Consider the following 21,400-nt stretch of genomic DNA (forward strand, 5'->3'; position numbering starts at 1 on the left):
GAGTGAGGCATGCTGGGAGAGCGGCCGCGCGGGCCCTGAGGAGCGGCGCTGCCCGGCGCCCTCTGCTGGAGAGGAGCCGCCCTGACGGCAGCTGCGCGCGGTAGTCTCTGAGCCTGAGCCTGAGCCTGAGCCTGAGCCTGAGCCGGAGCCTGAGCGCGCACAGGGCGCATGCTCGGCAAGAGCGGGCGCGGATTCCTGAAGCGCCACGGAACAGCCGCCTGCAGCAGTCACCGCTAAGACCCAGACTTCCAGACGCTTTAAAACGCTCCCTAGTTCTGGTAATTAAATGAAGCCTGTCCGTTACTGCTTAGGCACGCCGTCAATAATCCGGTTTATTTTAATTTCATGGAGGCGTAGTTTCATTGGCCTGGTGTGTCTTAACATTTACCCGGTTTCCCCTAGAGCCAGGACCCCGCGTCCCCAGTACACAGCTTACCTCATTTGTTGTCAGGAATTGCAGAATATAAGGCATGAAACAATACAGAGATAGGTTTATGTTTTAAATTTCGTATACTGTATCACAAAAGCAAATTTGTGATTGAGGGTTATTTGCTGGTGGCATTACACAAACAATCAAATATTTTGAGCGTCAGCTGTCTTCAATGTGAGAGGCAGGGTGGACGACCAGAAGCAGACCTTGTCCTCTAGGGTCCCCTGCTAACCGGGGAGGCCAGCGCTTTGAATGCGATTGGCTATCTAATAATGCCAGTCAGCGTGCGATATAGTAAAACAAAAAATCTGACAGGAATTCAGGGGAAGGAAAGATCACTGTGGGTTGCAATGGTTAAGGAGACGCTCACAGAGAAGCTGCCTTTATGCTGAGTCTTCAAGGATGAGGGTTTCTATTCACCTCTATCTCTTCTCACTTTATCCTCCCCAAAAACATAGGAAAGGAAAGCAGAGATAGAGGTGTTCTTTCAGATAATCCTGTAATGTATTTGCTTTGGAATATGCTCTATGTTGGATTGTTTTTAGTTTTAGCAAATTTGACTTCAGTTATCTACACAGGAACTTATCGGAAGACAAAGTACTGGAAGCACTGACCAGGTGTAAAAAGTGTTAGTGTCAGTTTTGCGTGAAGCTAGCTTCCATATCCACCTTGGGCCCTAGGAGCCGTGCCTGCAATGTGGGTCTCCTTTCCATTTAGGCATAGGATGCACATCGTTTGCACAGAGCTGCTCATGGTTGCTCCTTGTCCATCTTCTCTGTGCTGTAAGCAGTCTTTCATCATCAGGGACTACTCCCTAGATGTTTAAAGGAATCTTCAAACAAATCCCAACCCAAAACTCGGCCAACAAGAAGTGCGTTGCAGCTTCCCATCTCTTCCATTGCTACTTTTGGGGCAGAGACTTCCTTTGAATACAGAAGAAGCCATCATTTAGATGTGACCCATAGTTAATGATTAACCACTTCTAAAGCAAATGGTTTGATTTAGGATCAGTGTCCACTAAGCAGACTGGGCACTCCCCTGAGATGGCAGAATGTGAGTCCATGTTTTCATGGTCCATACCTTTTCACTGCTGCCTGCCTTCCCACAGAAAAGGAACCCGAGAAGTGGGCTCTGCCCCTCTCTACCTTCCCAGACCATTCTAATGTCCTCAGGAACACTTAGAAAATGGCAACAATGCTCTGGAAAATGTCCCTGCCACCTAGATGGGAGCTAAAACAGAAATGTGAATGATGAAGGGACTAACGACAGTGCTGAAGACTTTCTGTGGCAGTTCAAAGAGAAAGTTTACTTGGCAGCATAATCTGGAGTGTTCAGGGCAGTAAGGAAGTGACCTTGCAAGTGGGCGCTATGCCACCTGACCAGATGGTCTGGAGCATCAAGGTAGCCAACAGTGCCTTCCTGATTCTGAAGCGGGTTTGATGGACATGCCCATGCACTTGTCATTTGGACGGGTGTGAGCTCCTGCCTGGGGGTCTGGGCAGGCCTCGGTCTCCAAACAGATTAATCACCGGGAGGAGGCGCGAGTCAGGACTGATGTGCCCTGGTGTGTGTATGTGGGGTGGGGAGACTTGGCCACACTACTCACCATCTGGAGACGTCCTTCCTTCTTTCCTTTTCCCTATTTCTCAAAACATTAAAGGCATAGTGCTCGAGTGTTGGAGAAAACAAGACAAATAAGATACAATACTTCTCCTCAAGGGACTCTCAGTCTAGTTAAAGGAGAGACACATAAATATATAAATGTAATGAAACATGACCACGTATGTAATGTGATGTGTTCTGATGTGTTTTAATAGAAGTGCATATAATAAAATTGAAACACAAAGGGGGTGGTCAGCTGTGGAAGGGGGTGGCTCATAGACAGTTTTCCCTTAAGTTGGGAGATGAAAAAGAATTGATTGTATTTTAGGAAATGTAGGGTAGGGAGAGCAAGGGGCAAACAAAGGAAAGGTCTTTCAGGCAGAGGCCTGCTCATAAGAAACAGGCAAGGACCATGAGAGCAAGGGGCCCCATGACACAGGCCCTGCCGAAGCCAGCCCGCACCCCACTTCAATTTTCTCTCAAAATAGAAGGCCAGGTGGCTTCCTAAAGAGAAGCTCAGTGATGGGGCAGGTAAGTGAGAAGAGGTGATGGTATGGAATTATTGCTGTGGGATATAGAAAGGGAGCTATTGAAGGTCAGGTAAAAAGATAAAGTTGGGGCTGGGCGCGGTGACTCACGCCTATAATCCCAGCACTCTGGAAAGCTGAGGCAGGCAGATCACAAGGTCAGGAGTTCAAGATCAGTCTGGCTAACACAGTGAAACCCCGTCTTTACTAAAAATACAAAAAATTAGCCAGGTGTGATGGTGTCCACCTGTAATCCCAGCTACTCCCTTGTGTGAATCCAGGGGTCGGAGGTTGCAGTGATCCAAGATTGTGACATTGCACTCCAGCAGCCCGGGCAACAGTGCGAGACTCCGTCTGAAGAAAAAAAAAAAAAAGAGAGAAAGCAGGGCTGAGGGACCTATTTGTAGTGACACCAATACATATGGTTGAGTTATTTTCTCTGGAGGTGTTTAGTATTGTATTAGTCCATTTTCATGCTGCTGATGAAGACACACTGGAGACTGGGCAATTTACAAAAGAAAGAGGCTTAATTGGATTTGCAGTTCCACGTGGCTGGAGAAGCCTCACAATTATGGCGAAAGGCAAGGAGGAGCAAGTCACATCTTCCATGAATGGCAGCAGGCAAAAAGAGAAATGAACTTGTGTGGGAGAACTCTTCTTTATAAAACCATCAGATCTCATGAGACTTATTCACTATGATGAGAATACAATGGGAAAGACTTGCCCCCATGATTCAATTATCCCTCACCGGGTTCCTCCCATGACACATGGGAATTGTGGGAGTTACATTTCATGATGAGATTTGGGTGAGGACACAGCCAAACCATATCATTCTACCCCTGGCCCCTCCCAAATCTCATATCCTCACATTTCAAAACCAATCATTCCTTCCCAACAGTCCCTCAAAGTCTTAACTCATTTCAGCATTAATTCAGAATTCCACAGTCCACAGTCTCATCCAAAACAAGGCAAGTCCCTTCTGCCTATGAACTTCCAAAATCAAAAGCAAGTTAGTTACTTCTTAGATACTATGGGAGTACAGGATTGGGTAAATACAGCCATTTCAAATGGGATAAATGGCCAAAACAAAGGGGCTACAGGCCCCATGAAAGTCCGAAATCCAGTGGGGCAGTCAAATCTTAACACTCCAAAATTGATTCAAAAAGTGGGTTCCTATGGTCTTGGGTAGCTCCACTCCTGTGACTTTGCAGGGTAGAGCCTCTCTTCCAGCTACTTTCATGAGCTGGCATTGAGTGTCTGGCTTTTCAAGGTGAATGGTGCAAGCTGTTGGTCAGTCTACCATTCTGCGGTCTGGAGGACAGTGGCCCTCTTCTCACAGATCCACTAGGTGGTGCCCAAGTAGGGACTCTGTGTAGGGGCTTTCACCCACATTTCCCTTCCTCACTGACCTAGCAGAGGTTCTCCATGAGGGCCATGCCCCTCAAGCAAACTTCTGCCTGGGCATCTAGGCATTTCCACACATCCTTTGAAATCTAGATGGAGTTTTCCAAACCATAGTTCTTGACTTTTGTGCACTCACAGGCTCAGCATCATGTGGAAGCTGCCAAGGCTTGAGGCTTGCACCCTCTGAAGCCACAGCCTAAGCTGTACATTGGCCCCTTTCAGCCATGGCTGGAGCAGCTGGGATGCAGGGCAGCAAGTCCCTAGACCACACACAACACTGGGACCCTGGCCCCTGGCCTATGAAACTATATTTTCCTTCTAGACCTCTAGGCCTGTGATGGGATGGGCTGCTACGAAGGTATCTGACATGCCCTGGATACATTTTCCTCATTGTCTTAGGGATTAACATTTGGCTCCTCGTTACTTATGCAAATTTCTGCAGCTGGCTTGAATTTCGCCTCAGAAAATGGGATTTTCTTTTCTATTGCATTGTCTGGCTGCACATCTTCTAAACTTTTATGCTATGCTTCCCTTATGAAACTGAATGCTTTTAACAGCACCCAAGTCACCTCTTGAATGCTTTGCTACTTAGAAATTTTTTTCTGCCAGATATCCTAAGTCATCTCTCTCAAGTTCAAAGTTCCACAAATCTCTAGAACAGGGACAAAATGTCACCAGTCTCTTTGCTAAAACATAACGAGGGTCACCTTTGCTCCAGTTCCCAATAAGTTCCTCATCTCCATCTGAGAACACCTCAGTCTGGATTTCATTGTCCATATCATTGGCAGTATTTTGGTCAAAACCTTTCTACAAGTCTCTAGGGAGTTCCAAACTTTCCCACATTTTCCTGTCTTCTTCTGAGCCCTCCAAACTGTTCCAACCTGTGCCTGTTACCCAGTCCCAAAGCTGCTTCCACATTTTCAGGTATCTTTTCAGCAGCCCCACCCTACTGGTACCAATTTACTGTATTAGTTCCTTTTCATGCTGCTAATAAAGACATACCTGAGACTGGGCAATTTACAAAAGAAAGAGGTTTAATTGGACTTACAGTTCCATGTGGCTGGGGAAGCCTCACAATCATGGCAGAAGGCAAAGAAGAGCATGTCTTCCATGGATGGCAGCAGGCCAAAAGAGAAATGAACTTGTGGAGGGGAACTCTTCTTTATAAAACCATCAGATCTTGTGAGACTTATTCACTATCGTGAGAACAGCATGGAAAAGACTTACCTCCATGATTCAATTACCTCCCACTGGGTCCCTCCCACAACATGTGGGAATTCAAGATGAGATTTGGGTGGGGACCCAGCCAAGCCATATCAAGTATCCTCAGTAGAGAAGCAAGCAGGAGGTATCGAGGTACATGAAGTGAAAGGAGAAAAGGTTAGGACCTTCACAACCTGGGAAGAGAGTGGTTACAGTGGGAAATCATGGTGTCTAGGTATCTGGGAAGGAAAACGAAGCCAGGAGAGAGACAAACAGCTGTGAGGAGAAGATGGGCTGTACCAGGAGGAAGTAAGAACCAGAAGAAAAAGGCCTGTGGCTCAAGATTGGTCCATCAGAGCCTGTGTTGGTTCTTATAGCTGTTCTACCAAATTACCATCAACTTAGCAGCTTGCAGTACACATGTTTATTCTCTTACAGTTCTGAAAGTCAGGAGTCTAAAATGGATTGAGAGGGCTTGCTCCTATTGGAGGTTCTAAGGGGGAAATCTCTTTTTTGTCCTTTCCAGCTTCTACAGGCTGCCTGTGTTCTTTGGCTCATGGCACCAGATGCTCTAACCTCTGCTTCTGTGGTCACATCTCTTTCTCCCACCTTGACCCTCCTGCCTTCTTCTTAAAAGGGCCCTGTGATTACCTTGAGCCCTCCCCAGTTATCTGGGAGAATCTTCCCATCTCAAGACCCTTAACTTAGTCTTATCTTTTGTTTCTTTTGCCAAGTAAAACAACATACCCACAGGTTCTGGGTGTCTAGATGTGAACCTATTTTGGTGGAAGGGGGGATTGTGTGACCTACTACAGAGCCTACGCACCTAAAGATGAAAATGTTTGTGTGACCTACTACAGAGCCTATGTACCTAAAGATGAAAACATTTTTGTGGCCAGATGAGTTACTGAAGTAGGGTCTGGATAACCCAGGGCTAGGGTTGAGTCTATGTTTTGGAGAAGGATGATCTACATGGCAAGGAAGTCACTAATGTTAGGGTAGAGAGGACCAGGATCTTGGTACAAATGTTCTCAATAAATGAGAAGAATGACCAGGAAGTTGGAAGGTGATGTAATACGAGGAGTGATATGGTTTGACTCTGTGTCCCCACCCAAATCTCATGTAGCACTGTGATCCTGAGTGTTGGAGGTGGGGCCTGCTGGGAGGTGATTGGATCATGGGAGTGGTTTCTAATGGTTTAGCACCATCACCCTAGTGCTGTTTCGTGATAGAGTTCTCATGGGATCTGGTTGTTTAAAAGTGTATAGTGCCTCCCCCTTTACTCTCTCTCTCTCCTGCTGCCTTGTGAAGACACGCTTGCTTCCCCTTTGCCTTCTGCCATGATTTTAAGTTCCCTGAGGCCTCCCCAGCCATGCCGAACTGTGAGTCAATTAAATCTCTTTTCTTCATAAATTACCCAGTCTCAGGTAGTTCTTTATAGCAATGTGACAACAGACTAATACAAGGAGTAAAGAAAGTATGGTGATACCAAAATAAAAGAAGGAATTTGTGCATAATTTGGGAAAGAATCATCTAAAAGCATCCGTGAAGAACTAGGATATTGCCAGGACAATATCGCCTTAGGCGCAGTGATGGAGAAAAATAGCCACCAGAGGGCAGCAGAAAGTATGGCATCTTAAAGAGAAACTGCATCTCATTTATTCATTCGTCATTCACATGTCTATCCATTCACCCCAAGAGGATTAAGCCAGATATTGGGAATTCAAAAATGGTCTTTATATAGTTTATCTTCTTAAAGAAGTCACAATCGAATGCAAGAGATGGATATTGACACAATGTAAAAAGTGCTATAATCAAAATATGTCAAAATATGGGAAGGCAGAAAATTAGGAACAGTTGCACACAAGAGATGACATTTGAGCTGGCCATAAAGTATGGGTTGAATTTCCCATAAAGACAAGAGTAACAGGTCATACTAGGAATAAAGGAGACATGAGAAATACTGAATAAGCTCCCATACTTGTTTGCTAGGACTCAGAACACACTACTACAGACTGGGTGGCTTAAACAACAGAAATTTATTTCTCGCAGTTCTGGAGACTGGAAGTCTAAGATCAAGGTATTGGCAGATTTGGTTTCTCCTGAGGCCTCCCTTCTTGCCTAGCAGAAGGCCACCTTTTCACTGTCTTCCTTCTGTGCACACACATCCCTGGTGACTCTTCCTCTTCTTATAGGGACAGAGTCATATTCGATTAGGGCCCACCCATAAGACCTTATTTAATCCTAGTTACCTCTTTACATGCCTATCTCCAAATAGAGCCACATTCTGAGGTGTACTGGCTTCAACATATGAGTTTTGAAGGGACAGAGTTCAGTCCATACTACCTCTTTTCTGTGGGTTATGTGAATAATCTGTGAGTTATGTGAATGGTCATATTTTGATTATGAGGATACTAAAAAGGAAGATAATAATTTTGATAGTTCCCAATATTTTTTTTCATTTCATTCAAAAGTGGAAAAAGCACTGAACTACAAGTTAAGGAGATCCAGGCTTAACTTCCTCGTCTAGCTGTATACAACACTAAATGCTCGAATAGCCCCTCCCTCTGCAGAACAACCAGGCCCTGAATAGGAAACAGTTTTTGATGAGTTAATGGGTTCAGATGAGGACATAAAGTAGGTGAGAAGTCCAAGGTACACTATCCCATCACACTCTAAAAACAAAACTATTAAATAAGTGCAAAATGAAACAGAAAACAACTCTGAGATGAGGGTGGAACCGTCAGTAGTGAGCAGATGAAAGGAGCAGGGTGGCCCCAGGGACAGATCCTTATCAGATCTGTAATTCAGGTTCTGAGCCCTGTTCCAGCAGGAGGAGGTGAAACTGAGCCCCTGACTCCACTTTGAGCCACAGTCCTTGAAGGGGTTTGAAGAAGTTCCAGATCAGTGGCATTTCTAAGCTTCTGGAAGACACAGAAGCAAATCCATTCTGGAAGAAAATATTCTCATGATAAGACCATGAAATAAGCACACATTTAATATAGAGTACTATAAACTCTAAATCCAAACCATCAATTACGAGAAGGAAGGCTAACATGAGTGAGAATCAGAAAAAATAACAGCTTGAGAACACAAGAACTGTGGATATGAGTATTATCTGCTGCTTAAGATAGAAGATCCATGTATGAGCTCAAAAGGAATGGAATACAAGCATGTTCTAGCAATAACAGATTGTCAAAGATGCCCATCCAGTTTCAAAACATAGCCAAATGAAACTTTTATAAATGAAAAATAGGACTACTGAAATAAAATCTTAATGTATGTGTTAAATAGTTGATTATATATAGCCAAAGAAAAAATTAATAATCTACAGTATTTGTTGAAAAAAATTACTTAGACTATAGCATAGAGAACTAGGGAATTGAATATATGAAAAAAAAATGAAGCGAAATGAATGCTAGAATAAAAATTCTAATATTTATATAATCAAGAGTTCCAGGAAGATAATAAAGAGAATAGAGAATGATACAAATTTAAAGAGATTTTAGCAGATAATGTTCTAAAACTGGATGAAAACATAGATTCAGGAAGCATCAAGAATATAAAGTAGATCAAAAGGCCAAAAGTTGATTGTTTTAAAAGACCAGCAAAAAAGAAAAAAATTTAGGTTAAATTAATTGAGAATGAAACAGAGATAAATAGTAATTAATATGGAAACTGATAAAGGAGACATAATTATGTATGTAGTAGAGTTAAAGGCATAACTTAATGACAGCAAATTTAAACTCTAAAACAAAATGGAAGAAGTTTTAGAAAAATATAAATTACAAAATAATCTAAGAAGAAATAGGATGTTTGAATAAGTCTATACCTATTGAGAAATTAAGTAACATTTTAAGGTTTCTCTCAAAGCAAATAACAGATAATTTTATAGGCCAATTCTCCCAAACCTATTCCAAATAGAATAGGTCATTCCAAATTTATATAATCTTATAAAAACTCCTTAAGATTTTTTAAAAGTACATACTTTGCAACTCACGAATATAGTGTAACCTTGAAATCAAGACTAGACAAGACAGAAAACGAAAGAAAATGTACAGGTTAACCTCTCCCATCAACTTTTTTATCTTCTTTTCTCTTTCTGTCTGTCTGTCTGCCTGTCTGTCTGTCTTTCTGTGTTTCTTTCTTGACAGAATCTTGCTCTGTCACCCAGGCTATATTGCAGTGGCATGATCTCAGCTCGCTGCTGCCTCCTCAACCTCCTAGGTTCAAGTGATCCTCCCACCCCAACCTCCCCAGTAGCTGGGGCTACAGGCACACACTACCATGCCCAGGGACTAATTTTTAAATATTTGATAGAGACAAAGGGGGTCTCGTCATGTTGCCCAGGCTGGCCTCAAACTCCTGGGCTCAAGCAATTCTCCTTCCTCAGCTTCCCAAAGAGCTGGGATTACATGTGTGAGCCACCACGTCCAGCTAGATGCAAACATTTCTTAAAGTATTAGGCAACTAAATCCAGCAGAGTACTTAGGTGAAACCCCGTCTCTACTAAAAATACAAAAAACTAGCCGGGCGAGGTGGCGGACGCCTGTAGTCCCAGCTACTCGGGAGGCTGAGGCAGGAGAATGGCTGGAACCCGGAAGGCGGAGCTTGCAGTGAGCTGAGATCTGGCCACTGCACTCCAGCCTGGGCGACAGAGGGAGACTCCGTCTCAAAAACAAACAAATAAAAAACAAAAAAAACACGAGGGTGGTTTAATATTAAAAATTCTGTAATTGGCCAGGCATGGTGGCTCACGCCGGTAATTCCAGCACTTTGGGAGGCCGAGGCAGGCGGCTTTAGCTTGGGAGTTTGAGACCAGGCTGGGGAACATGGTGAAACCCCGTCTCAACCAAAAATGTAAAAATTAGCCAGGTGTGGTGGCGCATGCCTGTAATCTCAACTACTTGGGAGGCTGAGGTGGAGAATGGCTTGAACCCAGGAGGCAGAGGCTGCAGTGAGCCGAGATCACACCACTGCACTCCAGCCTGGGTGACGGAGCGAGACTCTCTCAAAAACAACAAAACAAAAAACCTCTGGAATCATCTGAGAAAATCTTTACGTTGTCTCAGTAGATGTGGTAGAAACGTTTAACAGCATTCAATATTCGTTCATGATTTCAAGGAACAAACAGCTATAGGAAGGCATTTCCTTACCTCAAAATATTATTCTGAATGGGAAACATTAGAAGCATTTCCCCGGTTCAGTTATTTTCTTATATTTAAATATTTTAACAGCTCTATTGAGGTATAATTGACATAAGATAAATTGCAAATACTTAAAGTGCACACTTTGATAAGTTTTGACATAAATATATGCCAATGAAACCATCACCACAATAAAGGTAACTAAGACATCCATCATCTTCAAGTTCCTCCTGCTCTCCCAGCATCACCCTGCCGCCTTTCCCAGGCAACCACTGATTTGATTTCTGTCACTTTAGACTAGTTTATCTTTTCCAGAATTTTGCATACATGAAATCACATATAATGTACCTTTTTGTGTCTGACTTCTCTCACCCAGCATACATAATTATTTTAAGGTGCATCCACGTTGTTATATAAATCAGTAGTTTATTTTTTTATAGCTGAGTAGTATTCCATAATATGGGTGTATGATAATGAGTTTATTCTTTACCTGTTGATGAATATTGTCTTGCTTTTTTGTTCTTGTTTATTATGGATAAGGCTGGTGTGAGCATTTCTGTGCAAGCCTTTGAAGATGTCCTTTCATTACTCTTGGGAAAATACAGGTTAAGCATTCCTGACTCAAAAATTCAAAATCTGAAATACTCCCAAATCCAAAACTTTTAAAGTACTGACATGATGCCACAAGTGGAAAATTCCAACGTGACCTCACATGACAGGTCTTAGAACACAGTCAAACTTTTGTTTTGTGTTTATAATCATTGAAAATATTGTATAAAATTACTTTAGGCTATGTGTATAAGATGTATATGAAACACAAACGAATTTTGTATTTAGACTTGAATCCTATTCCAAAGATTTCTTATTATGTATATGCAAATATTATTCAAAAATTCAAAAAAATTCAAAATCCGAAACGCTTCTGGTCTCAAGCATTTTGAATAAGGGATACTTAACCTGTACCTATCAATAATGTGATAGGGTTGTGTGATAGGCATATGTTGAACTATTTAAGAGGCGGATAACCTGTTTTCTAAGGTAATTATACCATTTTATATTCCCTCCAGGAGTATATGAGGCTCCCAGTTACTCCACAGCCTTTCACGTGCTTGGTATGGGACTTTTTTTTGTATGGTCTTTTTAATTTCAAACATTCTAATATGCAATTGTGTGTTTATATGCATTATTCTAATGAATAACAATGCTGAACATCCTACAATGTGCTTATTGATACCTGTATATATGTATTTTTTATGAAATGTGTTACAATCTTTTGCCTGTTTTTATTGAATTTTTAAAATTTTTGAGTTGTAAAAGTTATTTTTATATTATAGATGCAGGTGCTTTACCAGTACCTTCTCCCAGCCTATGGCTTGCTTTACATTATCTTTTGAAGAACAAAAGTTCTTAATTTTGAAGAAGCCCAATTTTTCATGCCTCTTCCCACACCTCTTTGTCACCAACTTTCCAATCATGGTCCACCCAAGTCCCTGACCATCTAGCCTCACCACTGGCCACAGCCTGTGAGTTGGTATATGATTGCACGACTGGCCACTTTCCTTCTGTGATGGTTACTTTTGGTTGTCAACTTGACTGGATGAAGGACTATGTAGAGAATTGGTAATGCATGATTTCTGGGTGTGTGAGTGGTGGTGTTCTCAGAGAAGACTGACATGTGAGTTGGTGAGCTGAGTTGGGAAGGTTCTCTCTCAATGTGGGCTGGTACCATCCAATCAGCTGGGGGCTCCAATAGAACAAATCGATGGTTTCTTCTCTCTGCTAGGGCTGGGGTGCACTTTTTTCCTCCTGTCCTTGGACATCAGAACTCCAGGCTCTCTGGACTTTGAACTCTAGGACTGACAACAGCACCCCGTCACCTCCCAGGTTCTCAGGCATTCATCCTTCTAGGACTGACAGTTACACCATGGGCTTTCCTGTGTTCTGAGGTTCTTGGACTTGGATTGAGGCGCGCTATCAAAGTCCCAGGATCGCCAGCTTGCAGATGAATTCTCATGAAACTTCTCAGTTTCTATAATCACATGAGCCAGTTCCCCAAATAAAGCCCCTCACATATATGTATATATGTAATACGTACATAGATATGTGTGTATACATATGGATTTTATCCTATTCATATATAATCATGTCTGGCCACTTTACTTCTGTGATGGTTAATTTTAGGTGTCAACTCTCTTTATATCCTATTGGTTCTGTCACTCTGGAAAACTCTAATATACCTTCCAAGCAAAATGAACAACTAGGTGCACTGCTTGAGTTCTGCTCCATGGAAAGATGTCCCCTCACCACCATTTTCAGGGGTGTCTCAGAAAGGGGCTCTGGTACTGCAGTTGTCCATTCTGCATGGTGCTTGTATATCAGGCAGAATCGTCTGGAAACCAAGCCTGAGTTTTCTCTTCCTCCATCAGCTGATAATGGGTAACTCCCCATGAGGCCATAAGTATAGGCTGGGAGAAAGAAGGCAGTGTGGCAGGAGAGAAACCATAGGCATTTGGGCCACTTCTTCATGTAACTTACTTGTACCTTCCACTTCAGGGGTCAATTATGTTTATACCACTGCTATTTGGTAATGCAGTACCACTGTGTCCACCCAGTTTTATGGCTTGTTAGTCTAGATAATACTCAGCTGATGATGGGCAACTCAGGTTGCAGGTGAATATGGCTAAGCATTCAGTCTCTACTAAGAACCAGTTTCAAGCCAAAAACTGTTCCTCAAAAGGAGACTAGTTATGTGTATATGATGGCAGGGCTTTGCTTTAAAATCCTGAGTCTGAACTGTGATACACCTTTGCTCTAAAATCCTGAGTCAACATTGTGATACACCAGCCAAAGACTCCAAATAACATCTTTACCTGACACTGACTCCCCAGCCACCATTGGATCTGATGGATCACTGGTCCTACCTTGCAGGGCAGTTTTCATGTCAGCCTGGATGTGTCGCAGAGCTTTCTCTTGTCCTAGGCCCCACTAAGAAATAGTAGCTGTTTGGGTGATTCAATAAATGGATTGGAGGAACACATCCATACGAGAAATATTTTTCTTCTAAATCTAGGGGGTCACTAGGCATTGTGCATAGGATATTTAGGGATATTTTGACATGTGTTACACAACTAGACTCGCAGAAATTTCAAGGATACAGAAGACATCTGAATTTTTATCAGATTTATTTCTCATCCTCTGATATACAAATGTGTTTTAGCAATTAATCCACAGTAGCTGCCACTTCTAACTTACTATATCCAATCCACATAATATAATCAAGCCATCACTGTAATGGACCTGAGCAATATCTCGGTGAAAGGAAAACTGATCAAGATCTCTGTGTACTAAATTGTGACATAGGACTGGAAAGGTGGTAACACTCCTGAAATAAGACAGTGAAGGTGTATTGCAAGTTGAAAGTAAATGACTGCTAGTGGTCTTTAGTAACAGGTATGGAGAAAAAAACATTTTCCAGCTTAATAATTGTATACCAGGTGTCAGGGTTTATGTCAATTTGTTCAAGCAATGAAATAACATCTGGAATAGCAGGTGCAATTGGAATCACCACCTGGTTGAGTTTATAATAACCCACTGCATTCTCCAAGATCTGTCGGTTTCAACTTTCCAAATAGAAGAGTGGGACTGTGGTGAACATCACCCCCCAGCCCCCAAACTCAAGTCCTTGGAGTGGCACAAATCTCTGAAATCCTTCAAGGGATGTGGTATTGCTTTTGTTTTACTATTTTCCCAGGGATTCTGCCTGTTGCTGAGATGTCCACACCAAGTATGCATTCCCGAACTGCAGAAATAACTACAGTGTGGACCCATGGTGAGATGTACCTTAGCTAAAACTTCATTGATTACCTGATCTCCATAAGACTCTACACTGATTGATGAGCCACAGTGACATTTTGGGTCTCCTGGAATTAGTGACAGTTTAGAGCCAGTGTTTAGTAATCCTCCAAAAGTCTGATCATTTCCTTTTCCCCAGTGCACAGTTACCTTGGTAAAACTGGGTCAAATTTGGGAATTGATTGAGGGGCCATAACTCTGTTCTGGTGATTGAAGTTAGACTTGTCTTCACTTGATATAGAACTCTTCCACTTAATTTAGTAGACCGCCCATCTATTTCATTTTATTTGTAAGGACAACAATCAGCTAGTGATACCATAGGTCTCTGTGAGTTAGACTATTCTGATTGCTGCTTTTACTCTGCTATCCATAATGGTAGCCACATGGACCTCATTTTTGGTGATTAAGTGCCACCACTTGGCCCCTTCTACCCTGTGAGCCAGTTCTTTCTGGATCTTGCAATCTCTTACATTGCATGTAAGTATCCTGCCTCTGAGGTAGCGGTTCCTACTGTTATTTCTGGCCTGCAGAGAAGAGTGACTACAGACCTCATGAAAGATGCCAGGGCTACCTTCACAATTTATTTCTCATAGCTGTGGTGAAAAGCATGCCCCTTGGACCTTCCCAGGGTGGGTAAGCAGGCCTTATTTGATAAATGCACTCTGACATTCTCATCTCCCCAAGCCTTTGGGTACCTTCCTGTACCATATAACAAGGAAGAAGTTCTTCACTTAGTGTTAGCCCACTTTTGGCTCATGCTTCAGCCAACCAACCAAACAAACATTTAGAGCCTTTTCTAACCCCTTGAGCTATAGTTTTGAATCTAGATTCTGCTCAGAGAGCCCATATCAATAAATTTGTCCTGATGCAACTTTATGTTCCCTTTACTATTTTCCCACATGTTTAGTATTCATTCACACATGTATTCTGCAGGTTTCTGTGTGTATTAATTTAAAACACATCCACTTCATTTGGAGTGTAGCATACCACCTCATGGGTCACACCTTGCACTGCACCGTTTGAGGCCTGCTGGGACTTGAATCTAGCCAAAGGCCTAGAAGCAAAGGAGAATGGTGGGACGGTTCTGAGGAGAGTCAGCAGTGTCTTACAAGGCAATTACCTGGGGAGGACGTTAAGCTCCCTCAGGAAAAGCAGGGCTAACCTCCTTATACAAAGGTGGGAGGGCTGCTGCTTCTATTGGCAAAGGAGATTCAGGGGAATTTAAGGGTCAGATATCCCCACCTTCACGGGCCTGTTAGGAACCAGGCTGCACAGCAGGAGATGAGTGGGAGGCAGACCAGCAAAGCTTCATCTGTATTTATAGCCGCTCCCCATTGCTTGCATTACTGCCTGAGCTCCACCTGCTGTCAGTGGCATTAGATTCTCACAGGTCGTGAACCCTATTGTGAACTGCTCATGCAAGGAATCCAGGTTGAGCACACTTTTTTTTTTTTTTGAGGATTTAAAAAAATGATATTATTGATTTTAAAATGTAAAATTTTGTTAACTTCTACAGTCCAAATTAATTAAATTTAGAGGTTCTTTAGAAGACAATTTTTAAAAATAATTTTTCTTTTTTTTTTCTTTTTTATTATACTTTAAGTTCTAGGGTACATATGCACAATGTGCAGGTTTGGTACATATGTATACTTGTGCCATGTTGGTGTGCTGCACCCATCAACTCGTCAGCACCCATCAACTCGTCATTTACATCAGGTATAACTCCCAATGCCATCCCTTCCCCCTCCCCACTCCCCATAATAGGCCCCAGTGTGTGATGTTCCCCTTCCAGAGTCCAAGTAATCTCATTGTTCAATTCCCAACTATGAGTGAGAACATGCAGTGTTTGGTTTTCTGTTCTTGCGATAGTTTGCTGAGAATGATGGTTTCCAGCTGCATCCATGTCCCTACAAAGGACACGAACTCATCCTTTTTTATGGCTGCATAGTATTCCATGGTGCATATGTGCCACATTTTCTTAATCCAGTCTGTCACTGATGGACATTTGGGTTGATTCCAAGTCTTTGCTATTGTGAATAGTGCCGCAATAAACATATGTGTGCATGTGTCTTTATAGCAGCATGATTTATAATCCTTTGGGTATATACCCAGTAATGGGATGGCTGGGTGTTGGGGTCCGCGTGTTTCCTAAACAAAGGAATGAACACACAAGACAACACAAGACAAGACAAACATGGCGGCCGCCCCGAATGGCGCGCTCTGCTTTATTTTATACAGTCGTTTGTGGAATGTTACCAAGTCACAAGACACATTGTTGTTTTTCTGACCTTTCCCTGACTTTGTTTGCAAGAGCAGGACTTATGGGGAACGCTCTGCTTCGTTTGCAAGAGCAGGACTTAGGGGGAATGCCCTGCTTCGTTTGCAAGAGCAGGACTTACGGGGAACGCCCTGCTTCGTTTGCAAGAGCAGGACTTATCGGGAAAGCCCTGTTTGTGAGCACGTAGTCCTCTACACTGGGTCATATGGTATTTCTAGTTTTAGATCCTAGAGGAATTGCCATACTGTTTTCCACAATGGTTGAACCAGTTTAAAATCCCACCAACAGTGTAAAAGTGTTCCTATTTCTCCACATCCTCTCCAGCACCTGTTGTTTCCTGACTTTTTAATGATTGCCATTCTAACTGGTGTGAGATGGTATCTCATTGTGGTTTTGATTTGCATTTCTCTGATGGCCAGTGATGATGAACATTTTTTTCATGTATCTGTTGGTTGTATGCATGTCTTCTTTGAGAAATGTCTGTTCCTATCCTTTTCCCACTTTTTGATGGGGTTGTTTTTTTCTCGTAAATTTGTTTGAGTTCTTTGTAGGTTCTGGATATTAGCCCTTTGTCAGATAAGTAGATTGCAAAAATGTTCTCCCATTCTGTAGGTTGCCTGTTCACTCTGATGGTAGTTTCTTTTTCTGTGCAGAAGCTCTTTAGTTTAATTAGATCCCATTTGTCAATTTTGGCTTTTGTTGCCGTTGCTTTTGGTGTTTTAGACATGAAGTCCTTGCCCATGCCTATGTCCTGAATGGTATTACCTAGGTTTTCTTCTAGGGTTTTTATGGCTCTAGGTCTAACATTTAAGTCTCTAATCCATCTTGAATTAATTTTCGTATAAGGAGTAAGGAAAGGATCCAGTTTCAGCTTTCTACTTACGGCTAGCCAATTTTCCCAGCACCATTTATTAAATAGGGAATCCTTTCCCCATTTCTTGTTTTTGTCAGGTTTGTCAAAGATCAGATGGCTGTAGATGTGTGGTATTATTTCTGAGGCCTCTGTTCTGTTCCATTGGTCTATATCTCTGTTTTGGTACCAGTACCATACTGTTTTGGTTACTGTAGCCTTGTAGTATAGTTTGAATTCAGGTAGTGTGATGCCTCCAGCTTTGTTCTTTTGACTTAGGATTGTCTTGGCAATGCGGGCTTTTTTTTTTTTTTGGTTCCATATGAACTCTAAAGCAGTTTTTTCCAATTCATTGGTAGCTTGATGGGAATGGCATTGAATCTACAAATTACCTTGGGCAGTATGGTCATTTTCATGATAGTGATTCTTCCTATCCATGAGCATGGTATGTTCTTCCATTTGTTTGTGTCCTCTTTTATTTCACTGAGCAGTAGTTTGTAGTTCTCCTTGAAGAGGTCCTTTACATCCCTTGTAAGTTGTATTCCTAGGTATTTTATTCTCTTTGAAGCAATTGTGAATGGAAGTTCATTCATGATTTGCCTCTCTGTTTGTCTGTTACTAGTGTATAAGAATGCTTGTGATTTTTGCACATTAATTTTGTATCCTGAGACTTTGCTGAAGTTGCTTATCAGCTTAAGGAGATTTTGGGCTGAGATGATGGGGTTTTCTAAATATACAATCATGTCATCTGCAAACAGGGACAATTTGACTTCTTCTTTTCCTAACTGAATACCCTTTCTTTCTCTTGCCTGATTGCCCTAGCCAGAACTTCCAACACTATGTTGAATAGGAGTGGTGAGAGAGGGCATCCCTGTCTTGTGCCAGTTTTCAAAGGTAATGCTTCCAGTTTTTGCCCATTCAGTATGATATTGGCTGTGGGTTTGTCATAAGTAGCTCTTATTATTTTGAGATACGTTTCATCAATACTGAATTTATTGAGAGTTTTTAGCATGAAGGGCTGTTGAATTTTGTCAAAGGCCTTTTCTGCATCTATTGATATAATCATATGGTTTTTGTTTTTGGTTCTGTTTATATGCTGGATTATGTTTATTGATTTGTGTATGTTGAACCAGCCTTGCATCCCAGGGATGAAGCCCACTTGATCATGGTGGATAAGCTTTTTGATGTGCTGCTGGATTCGGTTTGCCAGTATTTTATTGAGGATTTTTGCATCGATGTTCATCAGGGATATTGGTCTAAAATCCTTTTTTGTTGTTGTATCTCCACCAGGCTTTGGTATCAGGATGATGTTGGCCTCATAAAATGAGTTAGGGAGGATTCCCTCTTTTTCTATTGATTGGAATAGTTTCAGAAGGAATGGTACCAGCTCCTTCTTGTACCTCTGGTAGAATTCGGCTGTGAATCCGTCTGGTCCTGGACTTCTTTTGCTTGGTAGGCCATTAATTACTGCCTCAATTTCAGAGCCTGCTGTTAGTCTATTCAGGGATTCAACTTCTTCCTGGTTTAGTCTTGGGAGAGTGTAAGTGTCCAGGAAATTATCCATTTCTTCTAGGTTTTCTAGTTTATTTGCATAGAGGTGTTTATAGTATTCTCTGATGGTAGTTTGTATTTCTGTGGGGTCAGTGGTGATATCCCCTTTATCATTTTTTTATTGCGTCTATTTGATTCTTCTCTCTTTTCTTCTTTATTAGTCTTGCTAGTGGTCTATCAATTTTGTTGATCTTTTCAAAAAACCAGCTCCTGGATTCATTGATTTTTTGGAGGGTTTTCTGTGTCTCTATCTCCTTCAGTTCTGCTCTGATCTTAGTTATTTCTTGCCTTCTGCTAGCTTTTGAATGTGTTTGCTCTTGCTTCTCTAGTTCCTTTAATTGTGATGTTAGGGTGTCCATTTTAGATCTTTCCTGCTTTCTCTTGTGGGCATTTAGTGCTATAAATTTCCCTCTACACACTGCTTTAAATGTGTCCCAGAGATTCTGGTATGTTGTATCTTTGTTCTCGTTGGTTTCAAAGAACATCTTTATTTTTGCCTTCATTTTGTTATGTACCCAGAAGTCATTCAGGAGCAGGTTGTTCAGTTTCCATGTAGTTGAGTGGTTTTGATTGATTTTCTTAGTCCTGAAATCTAGTTTGATTGCACTGTGGTCTGAGAAACAGTTTGTTATAATTTCTGTTCTTTTACATTTGCTGAGGAATGCTTTACTTCCAACTATGTGGTCAATTTTGGAATAAGTGCGATGTGGTGCTGAGAAGAATGTATATTCTGTTGATTGGGGGTGGAGAGTTCTGTAGATGTCTATTAGGTCCGCTTGGTGCAGAGTTGAGTTCAATTCCTGGATATCCTTGTTAACTTTCTGTCTCTTTGATCTGTCTAATGTTGACAGTGGGGTGTTGAAGTCTCTCATTATTATTGTATGGGAGTCTAAGTCTCTTTGTAAGTCTCTAAGGACTTGCTTTATGAATCTGGGTGCTCCTGTATTGTTTGCATATATATTTAGGATAGTTAGCTCTTCCTGTTGAATTGATCCCTTTATCATTATGTAATGGCCTTCTTTGTCTCTTTTGATCTTTGATGGTTTAAAGTCTGTTTTATCAGAGACTAGGATTGCAACCCCTGCTTTTTTTTGTTCTCCATTTGCTTGGTAGATCTTCCTCCATCCCTTTATTTTGAGCCTATGTGTGTCTCTGCAGGTGAGATGGGTCTCCTGAATACAGTAAACTGATGGGTCTTGACTCTTTATCCAATTTGCCAGTCTGTGTCTTTTAATTGGACCATTTAGTCCATTTACATTTAAGGTTAATATTGTTATGTGTGAACTTGATCCTGTCATTGTGATATTAGCTGGTTATTTTGCTCGTTAGTTGATGCAGTTTCTTCCTAGCATTGATGGTCTTTACATTTTGGCATGTTTTTGCAATGGCTGGTACCAGTTGTTCCTTTCCATGTTGAGTGCTTCCTTCAGGATCTCTTGTAGGGCAGGCCTGGTGGTGACAAAATCTCTAAGCATTTGCTTGTCTGTGAAGGATTTTATTTCTCCTTCACTTATGAAACTTATTTGGGTTGGATATGAAATTCTGGGTTGAAAATTCTTTTCTTTCAGAATGTTGAATATTGGCCCCCACTCTCTTCTGGCTTGGAGAGTTTCTGCTGAGAGATCTGCTGTTAGTCTGATGGGCTTCCCTTTGTGGATAACCCGACCTTTCTCTCTGGCTGCCCTTAACATTTTTTCCTTCATTTCAACTTTGGTGAATCTGACAATTATGTGTCTTGGAGTTGCTCTTCTCAAGGAGTATCTTTGTGGTATTCTTTGTATTTCCTGAATTTGAATGTTGGCCTGCCTTACTAGGTTGGGGAAGTTCTCCTGGATGATATCCTGAAGAGTGTTTTCCAACTTGGTTCCATTTTCACCCTCACTTTCAGGCATACCAATCAGACGTAGATTTGGTCTTTTCACATAATCCCATATTTCTTGGAAGCTTTGTTCATTTCTTTTTCCTTTTTTTTCTCTAGACTTCTCTTCTCACTTCATTTCATTCATTTGATCTTTAATCATTGATACTCTTTCTTCTGGTTGATTGAGTCGATTACTGAAGCTTGTGCATTTGTCACGTAGTTCTCATGTCATGGTTTTTATCTCTGTCAGTTCGTTTATGGCCTTCTCTGCTTCGATTATTCTAGTTATCCATTCTTCCATTCTTTTTTCAAGATTTTTAGTTTCTTTGTGCTGGGAACGTAGTTCCTCCTTTAGCTCTGAGAAGTTTGATCGACTGAAGCCTTCTCCTCTCAACTCATCAAAGTCATTCTCCATCCAGCTTTGATCCATTGCTAGTGATGAGCTGCGTTCCTTTGGAGGGGAAGATGTGCTCTGATTTTTTGAATTTCCAGCTTTTCTGCCCTGCTTTTTCCCCATCTTTGTGGTTTTATCTGCCTTTGGTCTTTGATCTGGTGACGTACTGATGGGGTTTTGGTGTGGGTGTCCTTTCTGTTTGTTAGTTTTCTAATAGTCAGGACCCTCAGCTGTAGGTCTATTGGAGATTGCTTGAGGTCCACTCCAGACCCTGTTTGCCTGGGCAGCAGAGGCTGCAGCA

At 41.8% G+C, this 21,400-nt stretch overlaps 1 protein-coding gene across 1 annotated transcript in view; it reads left to right on the plus strand.

The window, feature by feature from the left end:
• Positions 1-169: 169 nt before the first annotated feature.
• Positions 170-21,400, plus strand: part of LOC105476177 (neurotrimin) — a 1,408,523-nt gene continuing 1,387,292 nt past the window's right edge. The window contains exon 1 of the mRNA XM_011731850.3: positions 170-278. The gene's annotated coding sequence lies outside the window, so the exon portion shown is untranslated. The remainder of the gene's footprint in view (positions 279-21,400) is intronic.

The sequence above is a fragment of the Macaca nemestrina genome, chromosome 12 (genome assembly GCF_043159975.1).
Source record: "Macaca nemestrina isolate mMacNem1 chromosome 12, mMacNem.hap1, whole genome shotgun sequence".
In the NCBI taxonomy this organism is placed as follows: Eukaryota; Metazoa; Chordata; class Mammalia; order Primates; family Cercopithecidae; genus Macaca; species Macaca nemestrina.